Below are 12951 nucleotides of genomic sequence, written 5' to 3'. Positions count from 1 at the left end.
GATGTGATCACGGACATGACGAGGAGTCTCGAAATGGTCGAGACGTAAAGATTGATATATTGGAAGCCTATATTTGGATATCGGAAGTGTTCCGGGTGAAATCGGGATTTTACCGGAATACCGGGAGGGTTACCGGAACCCCCCGGGAGCTATTTGGGCCATAGTGGGCCTTAGTGGAAAAGAGAAGGGGCTGCCCTAGATGGGCTGCGCGCCTCCCCCCTTCCCCTAGTCCTATTAGGACTAGGAGAGGTGGCCGGCCACCCCTCTCCCTCTTTCCCCCTTGGGAATCCTAGTTGGAATAGGATTGGGGGGGGAGTCCTACTCCCGGTAGGAGTAGGACTCCTCCTGCGCCACCTCCTCCTGGCCGGCGCCTCCTCCCCCCTTGGCTCCTTTATATACGGAGGCAGGGGCACCTCTAAACACACAAGTTGACACAAGTTGATCCACGTGATCGATTCCTTAGCCGTGTGCGGTGCCCCCTGCCACCATATTCCTCGATAATACTGTAGCGGAGTTTAGGCGAAGCCCTGCTGCTGTAGTTCATCAAGATCGTCACCACGCCGTCGTGCTGACGAAACTCTTCCCCGACACTTTGCTGGATCGGAGTCCGGGGATCGTCATCGAGCTGAACGTGTGCTCGAACTCGGAGGTGTCGTAGTTTCGGTGCTTGATCGGTTGGATCGTGAAGACGTACGACTACTTCCTCTACGTCGTGTCATCGCTTCCGCAGTCGGTCTGCGTAGGGTACGTAGACAACACTCTCCTCTCGTTGCTATGCATCACATGATCCTGTGTGCGCGTAGGAAAATTTTTGAAATTACTACGAAACCCAACAGTGGCATCCGAGCCTAGGTTATTGATGTTGATGTTATATGCACGAGTAGAACACAAGTGAGTTGTGGACGATACAAGTCATACTGCCTACCAGCATGTCATATTTTGGTTCGGCGGTATTGTTGGACGAGACGACCCGGACCAACCTTACGCGTACGCTTACGCGAGACCGGTTCCCTCGACGTGCTTTGCACAGAGATGGCTTGCGGGCGACTGCCTCTCCAACTTTAGTTGAACCAAGTATGGCTACGCCCGGTCCTTGCGAAGGTTAAAACGGAGTCTATTTGACAAACTATCGTTGTGGTTTTGATGCGTAGGTGAGATTGGTTCTTACTTAAGCCCGTAGCAGCCACGTAAAAAATTGCAACAACAAAGTAGAGGACGTCTAACTTGTTTTTGCAGGGCATGTTGTGATGTGATATGGTCAAGGCATGATGCTGAATTTTATTGTATGAGATGATCATGTTTTGTAACCGAGTTATCGGCAACTGGCAGGAGCCATATGGTTGTCGCTTTATTGTATGCAATGCAATCGCGATGTAATGCTTTACTTTATTACTAAACGGTAGTGATAGTCGTGGAAGCATAAGATTGGCGAGACGACAACGATGCTACGATGGAGATCAAGGTGTCGCGCCGGTGACGATGGTGATCATGACGGTGCTTCGGAGATGGAGATCACAAGCACGAGATGATAATGGCCATATCATATCACTTATATTGATTGCATGTGATGTTTATCTTTTTATGCATCTTATCTTGCTTTGATTGACGGTAGCATTATAAGATGATCTCTCATTAAATTATCAAGAAGTGTTCTCCCTGAGTATGCACCGTTGCCAAAGTTCGTCGTGCCCAGACACCACGTGATGATCGGGTGTGATAAGCTCTACGTCCATCTACAACGGGTGCAAGCCAGTTTTTGCACACGCAGAATACTCAGGTTAAACTTGACGAGCCTAGCATATGCAGATATGGCCTCGGAACACGGAGACCGAAAGGTCGAGCGTGAATCATATAGTAGATATGATCAACATAACGATGTTCACCATTGAAAACTACTCCATCTCACGTGATGATCGGTTATGGTTTAGTTGATTTGGATCACGTAATCACTTAGAGGATTAGAGGGATGTCTATCTAAGTGGGAGTTCTTAAATAATATGATTAATTGAACTTAAATTTATCATGAACTTAGTACCTGATAGTATCTTGCTTGTTTATGTTGATTGTAGATAGATGGCTCGTGCTGTTGTTCCGTTGAATTTTAATGCGTTCCTTGAGAAAGCAAAGTTGAAAGATGATGGTAGCAATTACACGGACTGGGTCCGTAACTTGAGGATTATCCTCATTGCTGCACAGAAGAATTACGTCCTGGAAGCACCGCTGGGTGCCAGGCCTGCTGCTGGAGCAACACCAGATGTTATGAACGTCTGGCAGAGCAAAGCTGATGACTACTCGATAGTTCAGTGTGCCATGCTTTACGGCTTAGAATCGGGACTTCAACGACGTTTTGAACGTCATGGAGCATATGAGATGTTCCAGGAGTTGAAGTTAATATTTCAAGCAAATGCCCGGATTGAGAGATATGAAGTCTCCAATAAGTTCTATAGCTGCAAGATGGAGGAGAACAGTTCTGTCAGTGAGCATATACTCAAAATGTCTGGGTATAATAATCACTTGATTCAATTGGGAGTTAATCTTCCGGATGATTGCGTCATCGACAGAATTCTCCAATCACTGCCACCAAGCTACAAGAGCTTCGTAATGAACTATAATATGCAAGGGATGAACAAGACTATTCCTGAGCTCTTCGCAATGCTGAAAGCTGCGGAGGTAGAAATCAAGAAGGAGCATCAAGTGTTGATGGTTAACAAGACCACTAGTTTCAAGAAAAAGGGCAAAGGGAAGAAAAAGGGGAACTTCAAGAAGAACGGCAAGCAAGTTGCTGCTCAAGAGAAGAAACCCAAGTCTGGACCTAAGCCTGAAACTGAGTACTTCTACTGCAAGCAGACTGGTCACTGGAAGCGGAACTGCCCCAAGTATTTGGCGGATAAGAAGGATGGCAAGGTGAACAAAGGTATATGTGATATACATGTTATTGATGTGGACCTTACTAGAGCTCGCAGTAGCACCTGGGTATTTGATACTGGTTCTGTTGCTAATATTTGCAACTCGAAACAGGGACTACAGAATAAGCGGGCACTGGCAAAGGACGAGGTGACGATGCGCGTGGGAAACGGTTCCAAAGTCGATGTGATCGCAGTCGGCACGCTACCTCTACATCTACCTTCGGGATTAATATTAGACCTAAGTAATTGTTATTTGGTGCCAGCGTTGAGCATGAACATTATATCTGGATCTTGTTTAATGCGAGACGGTTATTCATTTAAATCAGAGAATAATGGTTGTTCTATTTATATGAGTAATATCTTTTATGGTCATGCACCCTTGAAGAGTGGTCTATTTTTATTGAATCTCGATAGTAGTAATACACATATTCATAATGTTGAAGCCAAAAGATGCAGAGTTGATAATGAAAGTGCAACTTATTTGTGGCACTGTCGTTTAGGTCATATCGGTATAAAGCGCATGAAGAAACTCCATACCGATGGACTTTTGGAACCACTTGATTATGAATCACTTGGTACTTGCGAACCGTGCCTCTTGGGCAAGATGACTAAAACACCGTTCTCCGGTACTATGGAGAGAGCAACAGATTTGTTGGAAATCATACATACTGATGTATGTGGCCCGATGAATATTGAGGCTCGTGGCGGATATCGTTATTTTCTCACCTTCACAGATGATTTAAGCAGATATGGGTATATTTACTTAATGAAACATAAGTCTGAAACATTTGAAAAGTTCAAAGAATTTCAGAGTGAAGTTGAAAATCATCGTAACAATAAAATAAAGTTTCTACGATCTGATCGTGGAGGAGAATATTTGAGTTACGAGTTTGGCGTACATTTGAAAAACTGTGGAATAGTTTCGCAACTCACGCCACCCGGAACACCACAGCGTAATGGTGTGTCCGAACGTCGTAATCGTACTTTACTAGATATGGTGCGATCTATGATGTCTCTTACTGATTTACCGCTATCATTTTGGGGATATGCTTTAGAGACGGCCGCATTCATGTTAAATAGGGCACCATCAAAATCCGTTGAGACGACGCCTTATGAACTGTGGTTTGGCAAGAAACCAAAGTTGACGTTTCTTAAAGTTTGGGGCTGCGATGCTTATGTGAAAAAGCTTCAACCTGATAAGCTCGAACCCAAATCGGAGAAATGTGTCTTCATAGGATACCCAAAGGAAACTGTTGGGTACACCTTCTATCACAGATCCGAAGGCAAAACATTCGTTGCTAAGAATGGATCATTTCTAGAGAAGGAGTTTCTCTCGAAAGAAGTGAGTGGGAGGAAAGTAGAACTTGACGAGGTAACTGTACCTGCTCCCTTACTGGAAAGTAGTTCATCACAGAAAACTGTTTCAGTGACACCTACACCAGTTAGTGAGGAAGCCAATGATAATGATCATGAAACTTCAGATCAAGATACTACTGAACCGCGTAGATCAACCAGAGTAAGATCCGCACCAGAGTGGTTCGATAATCCTGTTCTGGAGGTCATGCTACTAGATCATGATGAACCTACGAACTATGAAGAAGCGATGGTGAGCCCAGATTCCGTAAAGTGGCTTGAAGCCATGAAATCTGAGATGGGATCCATGTATGAGAACAAAGTATGGACTTTGGTTGACTTGCCCGATGATCGGCAAGCAATTGAGAATAAATAGATTTTTAAGAAGAAGACTGACGCTGATGGTAATGTTACTGTCTACAAAGCTCGACTTGTCGCAAAAGGTTTTCGGCAAGTTCAAGGAATTGACTACGATGAGACCTTCTCACCCGTAGCGATGCTTAAGTCCGTCCGAATCATGTTAGCAATTGCCGCATTTTATGATTATGAAATTTGGCAAATGGATGTCAAAACTGCATTCCTGAATGGATTCCTGGAAGAAGAGTTGTATATGATGCAACCAGAAGGTTTTGTCGATCCAAAGGGAGCTAACAAAGTGTGCAAGCTCCAGCGATCCATTTATGGACTGGTGCAAGCCTCTCGGAGTTAGAATAAACGTTTTGATAGTGTGATCAAAGCATTTGGTTTTATACAGACTTTCGGAGAAGCCTGTATTTACAAGAAAGTGAGTGGGAGCTCTGTAGCATTTCTGATATTATATGTGGATGACATATTACTGATTGGAAATGATATAGAATTTCTGGATAGCATAAAGGGATACTTGAATAAAAGTTTTTCAATGAAAGACCTCGGTGAAGCTGCTTACATATTAGGCATTAAGATCTATAGAGATAGATCAAGACGCTTAATTGGACTTTCACAAAGCACATACCTTGACAAAATTTTGAAGAAGTTCAAAATGGATCAAGCAAAGAAAGGGTTCTTGCCTGTGTTACAAGGTGTGAAATTGAGTAAGACTCAATGCCCGACCACTGCAGAAGATAGAGAGAATATGAAAGATGTTCCCTATGCATCAGCCATAGGCTCTATCATGTATGCAATGCTGTGTACCAGACCTGATGTGTGCCTTGCTATAAATTTAGCAGGGAGGTACCAAAGTAATCCAGGAATGGATCACTGGACAGCGGTCAAGAACATCCTGAAATACCTGAAAAGGACTAAGGATATGTTTCTCGTATATGGAAGTGACAAAGAGCTCATCGTAAAAGGTTACGTTGATGCAAGCTTTGACACTGATCCGGACGATTCTAAATCGCAAACCGGATACGTGTTTACATTAAACGGTGGAGCTGTCAGTTGGTGCAGTTCTAAACAAAGCGTCGTAGCGGGATCTACATGTGAAGCGGAATACATAGCTGCTTCGGAAGCAGCAAATGAAGGAGTCTGGATGAAGGAGTTCATATCCGATCTAGGTGTCATACCTAGTGCATCGGGTCCAATGAAAATCTTTTGTGACAATACTGGTGCAATTGCCTTGGCAAAGGAATCCAGATTTCACAAAAGGACCAAACACATCAAGAGACGCTTCAACTCCATCCGGGATCTAGTCCAGGTGGGAGACATAGAGATTTGCAAGATACATACGGATCTGAATGTTGCAGACCCGTTGACTAAGCCTCTTCCACGAGCAAAACATGATCAGCACCAAAGCTCCATGGGTGTTAGATTCATTACAGTGTAATCTAGATTATTGAATCTAGTGCAAGTGGGAGATTGAAGGAAATATGCCCTAGAGGCAATAATAAAGTTATTATTTATTTCCTTATAATCATGATAAATGTTTATTATTCATGCTAGAATTGTATTTACCGGAAACATAATACATGTGTGAATACATAGACAAACAGAGTGTCACTAGTATGCCTCTACTTGACTAGCTCGTTAATCAAAGATGGTTAAGTTTCCTAACCATGAACAATGAGTTGTTATTTGATTAACGAGGTCACATCATTAGTAGAATGATCTGATTGACATGACCCATTCCATTAGCTTAGCACCCGATCGTTTAGTATGTTGCTATTGCTTTCTTCATGACTTATACATGTTCCTATGACTATGAGATTATGCAACTCCCGTTTACCGGAGGAACACTTTGGATACTACCAAACGTCACAACGTAACTGAGTGATTATAAAGGAGTACTACAGGTGTCTCCAATCGTCGATGTTGGGTTGGCGTATTTCGAGATTAGGATTTGTCACTCCGATTGTCGGAGAGGTATCTCTGGGCCCTCTCGGTAATACACATCACATAAGCCTTGCAAGCATTACAACTAATATGTTAGTTGTGAGATGATGTATTACGGAACGAGTAAAGAGACTTGCCGGTAACGAGATTGAACTAGGTATTGGATACCGACGATCGAATCTCGGGCAAGTAACATACCGATGACAAAGGGAACAACGTATGTTGTTATGCGGTCTGACCGATAAAGATCTTCGTAGAATATGTAGGAGCCAATATGGGCATCCAGGTCCCGCTATTGGTTATTGACCGGAGACGTGTCTCGGTCATGTCTACATTGTTCTCGAACCCGTAGGGTCCGCACGCTTAAGGTTACGATGACAGTTATATTATGAGTTTATGCATTTTGATGTACCGAAGGTTGTTCGGAGTCTCGGATGTGATCACGGACATGACGAGGAGTCTCGAAATGGTCGAGACGTAAAGATTGATATATTGGAAGCCTATATTTGGATATCGGAAGTGTTCCGGGTGAAATCGGGATTTTACCGGAATACCGGGAGGGTTACCGAAACCCCCCGGGAGCTATTTGGGCCATAGTGGGCCTTAGTGGAAAAGAGAAGGGGCTGCCCTAGATGGGCTGCGCGCCTCCCCCCTTCCCCTAGTCCTATTAGGACTAGGAGAGGTGGCCGGCCACCCCTCTCCCTCTTTCCCCCTTGGGAATCCTAGTTGGAATAGGATTGGGGGGGGAGTCCTACTCCCGGTAGGAGTAGGACTCCTCCTGCGCCACCTCCTCCTGGCCGGCGCCTCCTCCCCCCTTGGCTCCTTTATATACGGAGGCAGGGGCACCTCTAAACACACAAGTTGACACAAGTTGATCCACGTGATCGATTCCTTAGCCGTGTGCGGTGCCCCCTGCCACCATATTCCTCGATAATACTGTAGCGGAGTTTAGGCGAAGCCCTGCTGCTGTAGTTCATCAAGATCGTCACCACGCCATCGTGCTGACGAAACTCTTCCCCGACACTTTGCTGGATCGGAGTCCGGGGATCGTCATCGAGCTGAACGTGTGCTCGAACTCGGAGGTGCCGTAGTTTCGGTGCTTGATCGGTTGGATCGTGAAGACGTACGACTACTTCCTCTACGTCGTGTCATCGCTTCCGCAGTCGGTCTGCGTAGGGTACGTAGACAACACTCTCCTCTCGTTGCTATGCATCACATGATCCTGTGTGCGCGTAGGAAAATTTTTGAAATTACTACGAAACCCAACAGTGCAGGCCGAACGGAGGAAGGAGGAGGCACGGGCGCTGACGAGGCTGGGGTGCCGGACCACTGTAGCGGCGGGTCGGGAGGCCAGGGAGGCCCTGGAAGGGTCGAGGTCGCCGGCGGGCTAGATCGCCGAAGTGGCGCGGCGGTTCCTGGTGGTGCGGAGGAGCCGTGGAGGCGATGCAGGCGATGGAGATAGGGAACGGTGGGAGTTGAAGAAGCTCGCGATGACACATCGAACGGGGAGGCCCTCGAGCAGAGGAGCGGGCGACATGGAGGGGCGGCAACAGAGCAGCGGTAGAAGGGCGCGACAACGGCGGGGTCTCGGCGGCTGCGACAAGGGAAGAAGGCGCGGGCGGGCGAGCTCGCCGGAGGGCGCAAGGAAGAGCGGGATCGGGCGCGGGGTGGAGGAGGATTGGGATCGAGCCGAGGCTTCCCCTGACGGCGCGATTGGGAGGAGGACGAGGGGGATCAAGAGAGATGTGGCGAGCGAGTGGGGATCAGGAACGGGGTGGCGGCGCTGGAGGAGGGATCGAGGGAGAGAAGTGGGATCGGCCAAGGTTAAGAGGAGGCCAGCGGCTGGGCCTTAGGAGGATTCGGTCAGGGAGGCCGGCCCAGTTGGAGATTGTTGAACTTATCTCCACTGATTAGAAAATAAAAAAATGGAAAGGAAGAGGAAGAGAAAAGAAAATATTTGAGGGTCCAAATATTTTCTAATTGAGCTGAAAATTAACAAGTAGCCACTTGGCGGCATAATGCCAAAGTGCCACAACTTGAAAGGGGCCATGCGGAGAAAAGATCATGGATGCAAAATAATTTAGAAATGAGAGGGATTTATAATGCAAGTTTGTTGCGGTGGCTTCCAATTAAATGGAATATTTATTATAGCTCCCTAATATTGGGAGGATATGTTATAAAGAGAAATCACCATTGTGAATATCCCTCGATTTAAATGGACCGAAGATCCATGCAATTTATTTAGTTGAGTTAAGAAAATAAATGACATGATGGCATGATGACAAGATGCAATGCACATGATGCAAAGATGAAATGCAACGGACCAAACAAATCACACGACGAAACCCGGAAACCCTGAAAGGCATCTGAAGCTCCGGTATTGGGGCGTTACACCGGCACAAGCGAAAAGGGGCGTGGGTCCGCTCTGTCGGCGAGTCGAGAGCCTCTTCCCGCCATTTCTTCCCGCTCCCCCCCACTTCCCCCTCATTCTCTCTATTCCTCTTGCCAACCTCCCTTCCGCTCGCCTCCCAGCCTGCAACAACTACGACCGCCATCGTCGCCCAGCCGAAGTAGAGGGCTCCGCCGTCCAAGCCACTGGGCATGCCAAACACCGACTGGAGGGCGGAAGTTCAGCGCCAGGAGGCTATCACCGCCGACCGGCGGAACAGGGCCATCGCCAAGAAGGCTCGGGACAACGCGACGCGTGCGGCTGCGGCCGCGGCGGATCAATCCGAGGCTGAGGCGGCTCGCGTGGGGATGATGAATCCACCCGGTGGCTACGTCTAGTACGCGCCCTGGAGCCCGCAAAGCATCGGCTCTTCGGCCGGCTTCTCGTCGTCGCTGCAACCATGGGGATGCATGCCGTCGCCGGGCTACTCCGATGGGTATGCGCACGATGGGTTCAACCCCATCATCACCTTCCCCCATGGACACCCGGCCCAGCGCACGCCCTTGCCCACCTTCGCCGGCGTGTAGTACCCTTCGTACAACTACTCGCCGCCGGCTTACGCGTCCTCCCCGACGCCCCCTCTCCACCGTGGCGCCCTTCCCTTCTCACAAGATTCCACATCGCACCTCGGCGACACCGACGAGACCGACGCCGACATGGACGACATCATCGCAGCAGGCTCAGCCACGGCCGCCGCGTCCCCCGGGTTCGCTACCCAGGATGACACGGTGGACCTCAGCGGCGGCATGGACGGCGAGCTCGAGTACGGCGAGGAGGAGCCGGAGGATTATGCAGAGGAGGAGGAGGAGGAGCCGGAGACTGTTCCGGTGAGGAGGCGCGAGAAGAAGAAGAGGGCGGCCAGGACCGGCAAGCCGTGCATCAAGTGGACGTCCAAGGAACAGGAATGTCTCGCGAAAGCATGGAAAGTCGTCTGCCTCCACCCGACCACCGGCACGAACCAAAACATCGAGATGTACTGGGAGCGCATCAAGGCCGAGTTCGATGAGCGCAAGCTCGTCGACCCCTACTTTAAAGGCGTCTACATGCAGCGCGGGTTGAAGGCAATGGCGAACCATTGGGGGCTCATCCAGGCGGCGTGCAACAAATGGCATGGGATCGTCGAGGAGATCGTGGCACGCCCGGAGAGCGGCACTAACGTTGAGGATCAGGTATGGCACGGCGGTCTCCCGCTTCTCTTCGCCGTGTGCTCCCGCCAACTGTTTGTTCCTCGGGGCAGCTGCTGCGCATGTTCGCCTTGTATCGCCTGGGCAACAACGACCAAGAGTTCAAGTACCTCCACGTCTACAAGCGGATCGACAAGTGCGAGAAGTGGGCGAAAGTCCGGCGGACCCTCGACAAGGCCAAGGAGACCTACAAGCCGGACGCGCCGATGGCGGGCACGTCAGAAGGGCGGCCGGAGGGCAACAAAGGGGCCAAGAAAGGGAAACATGCCGACGCGGCAACCGCGCGAGTGCAGGAGTCCATCGAACACTGCCTCGCCGACGCACAAGGCCGCGAAGCTCGACCTGCTCCGGACCAACGTCGCCGCGAAGAAGAGGAACACCGACCTAGCTTTTCTGATGGGCGGGGTAGACATGCTCCAGAGCAACGACGAGAAGCTCAAGGCGTGGTACATGGCGGAGCACGGCCTCATCCTGAACCAGCTGACGACTACGGCGCTGCCAACTCCCACACCCATGCCGACGCCGCCGCCAAGCCCGAGTGTTGATGCCTCCATGACGCCCAGCAGCACCGAAGCCACACCGATGCTGCCCAGCACAAAAGCAGCTCCGACACCGCCTAGCTCGCGCACGCCGACTCCGCCGACGCCGGAGGCCGACCCCGCCGAGTGATGCGTTGCGCACGTGTCCAGACTTGTGGCGCTCCTTTTTTTATACGCCGGATTATTTATCCGATCGCCAAACTGTGTCATGTGATCGCCGGACTTGTGGCGTCTTTTGAACGGGAACGACCAAGTTTGAAATTGGCGCGCCCTGGGGCCGGCGCCTGGGGGCGTGACTGCGAGCTAGGTCGCCCAGGGGCCAATCTAGCGCCGGTTCGCCCCCAAGCCGCTCTTTTTAGGCGCCCTGAGGGGCCAAACGGCTGGAGATGCTCTTACCCCGATCCAAAACCTTGGTTGTCGCCATCGCTTCCGCTCCGCGCTGTCTCCGAGACGATCGATCTCCATGATCGCTATTAGGGGTCACACAGCCTGTATTTAGATTTTGTCCGCCAATTGTGTTGACCGCTAGCCCTAGACAGTTTTTTTTCAATCCACTGATTGGAGCTTTTCTCTTTGACCGGTCGATTGATTGGCGTTATTTTTCGTTGGTTTTCCGACTGAGATCAGATTGAGTCACCCATTGCACGTCTACAGTGCGCCTCTACTCCAACCTAACGGCGACTACATCGGCATCTTCAACTCTGCGGCCTGAGATTAAGATCGGCTGCATCGGATGACCCAGGCGTTGGTCACCGCATCAAGTGCGGTGGCCGTTCGCACCGACCTGCGCTGCTCGTTGGCTCGCATCGTGTAGCTTGCGGCTACTTTGGCATCCGGCGCCTGCTGGTCTTGGCTGGTGTATGTGTTGCGGCCCTACGGGTGTGACCACTTTCATGCCTGGACGTGCCTGTGCTTTCGATGCGTTCCTGTCTGGCTGCGCGCTACTGGCCGGGCTCCTCCTGTCACATCTGACTGTGCCGACGCGTCCGCACATTGTTTTCGTGAAAATCGTCATCAAGTTTATGCGGCTCTACATCAATCGAACAATGGGATGCACCTTTGTCGTCCCTTCGTACGGCAGCTTCCCCGCCCCGTGGTTACTCTCGCGGTTGCACCGATCTACACGCTGCAACTGCCTATTCGGGCCGTAGTGTCACGACCCGTGGTTCACGGCCATCCCGAGGCCGTCCGATTCAGGTCGTCCCATGGTTGCAATGATCCTCGCGTTGCCGATGTGTCGTCCCATCGGACCATAGCAAGTGTGATATGCGGTTTATGCCGTTGCCCTATGGTTCTCCTCGCAGCTACATCGATCTGTATGTTGTCGCGGCGTCGCCCCTTCGAACCTTAGTGCCGCGGCCCGCGTTCCAAAGCCGCCCGAGGCCGTCCACTCAAGCCGTCCCTGTGGTTGCACCGACCCTCGCGCTGCCGCTGCGTCACCCCGTCGGGCCGTAGCGAGCGTGACACGCGGTCCCTGCCGCCACCCTAAGGTCTTCCCTGCCGTCGCCCCATCCGCGCGCCGCCACTGCGCCGCCTCTTCAGGTCGTAGTGCCGCTGCACGTGGTCCACTTTGTCGTTCATGCGTGTCGACTCTTGTGTGGTATGCGTCGTGCCGTCTTCCTAGGCGCGTGAACGCCACCATCTACGCCGGCCTTCGTCATGTTGTCGCGTTCTTCCTCGCCTACTATGAGCACTGCCGCCGCGGTCCCGGCCTCCTCCTCGGGCCGCCGTCGCCACCGCTTTCCTTCCCGGTCCTCGGCGACGCTCTTCTTCTCGGTCCACGACGACTACCTCGACACTGGCCACCCTAACTCGACATCGACCACGGCGTCCCTCACACGACTACACCATCCTACGCTCTTGACTACCTCGACACCGACATAAAGGGCTATCGCCTTGCTTGAGCAACCTCATCGGCTTTCACTCCAGCCACAACTTCCGCGATGCGTCGACCGTTACAATTGTTGGGGGATGTCCGTCGGCTTGCCTTAGGATTCTTCTTCAATCTCACCGTCTGCGTCACTACCATTTTGACTGCGGGGGAATGTTGAGTATCATGACTATTAGGAAGTATAGGATTTTATCCCTTGCGCCCACAAGGCTCAGGCAATAAACAATCGATTCCACCAAGCCCTCTCTGTCCCTTCTAACAATCCCTTCTAACAGTCCTTCTAACAGTTCTCATGGCTTCTTCATGCCACTATATTTTATGT

This window comes from Triticum aestivum, chromosome 6A (genome assembly GCF_018294505.1).
Source record: "Triticum aestivum cultivar Chinese Spring chromosome 6A, IWGSC CS RefSeq v2.1, whole genome shotgun sequence".
NCBI classification, from domain to species: domain Eukaryota; kingdom Viridiplantae; phylum Streptophyta; class Magnoliopsida; order Poales; family Poaceae; genus Triticum; species Triticum aestivum.
Note: the sequence above shows the minus strand (reverse complement) of the source record.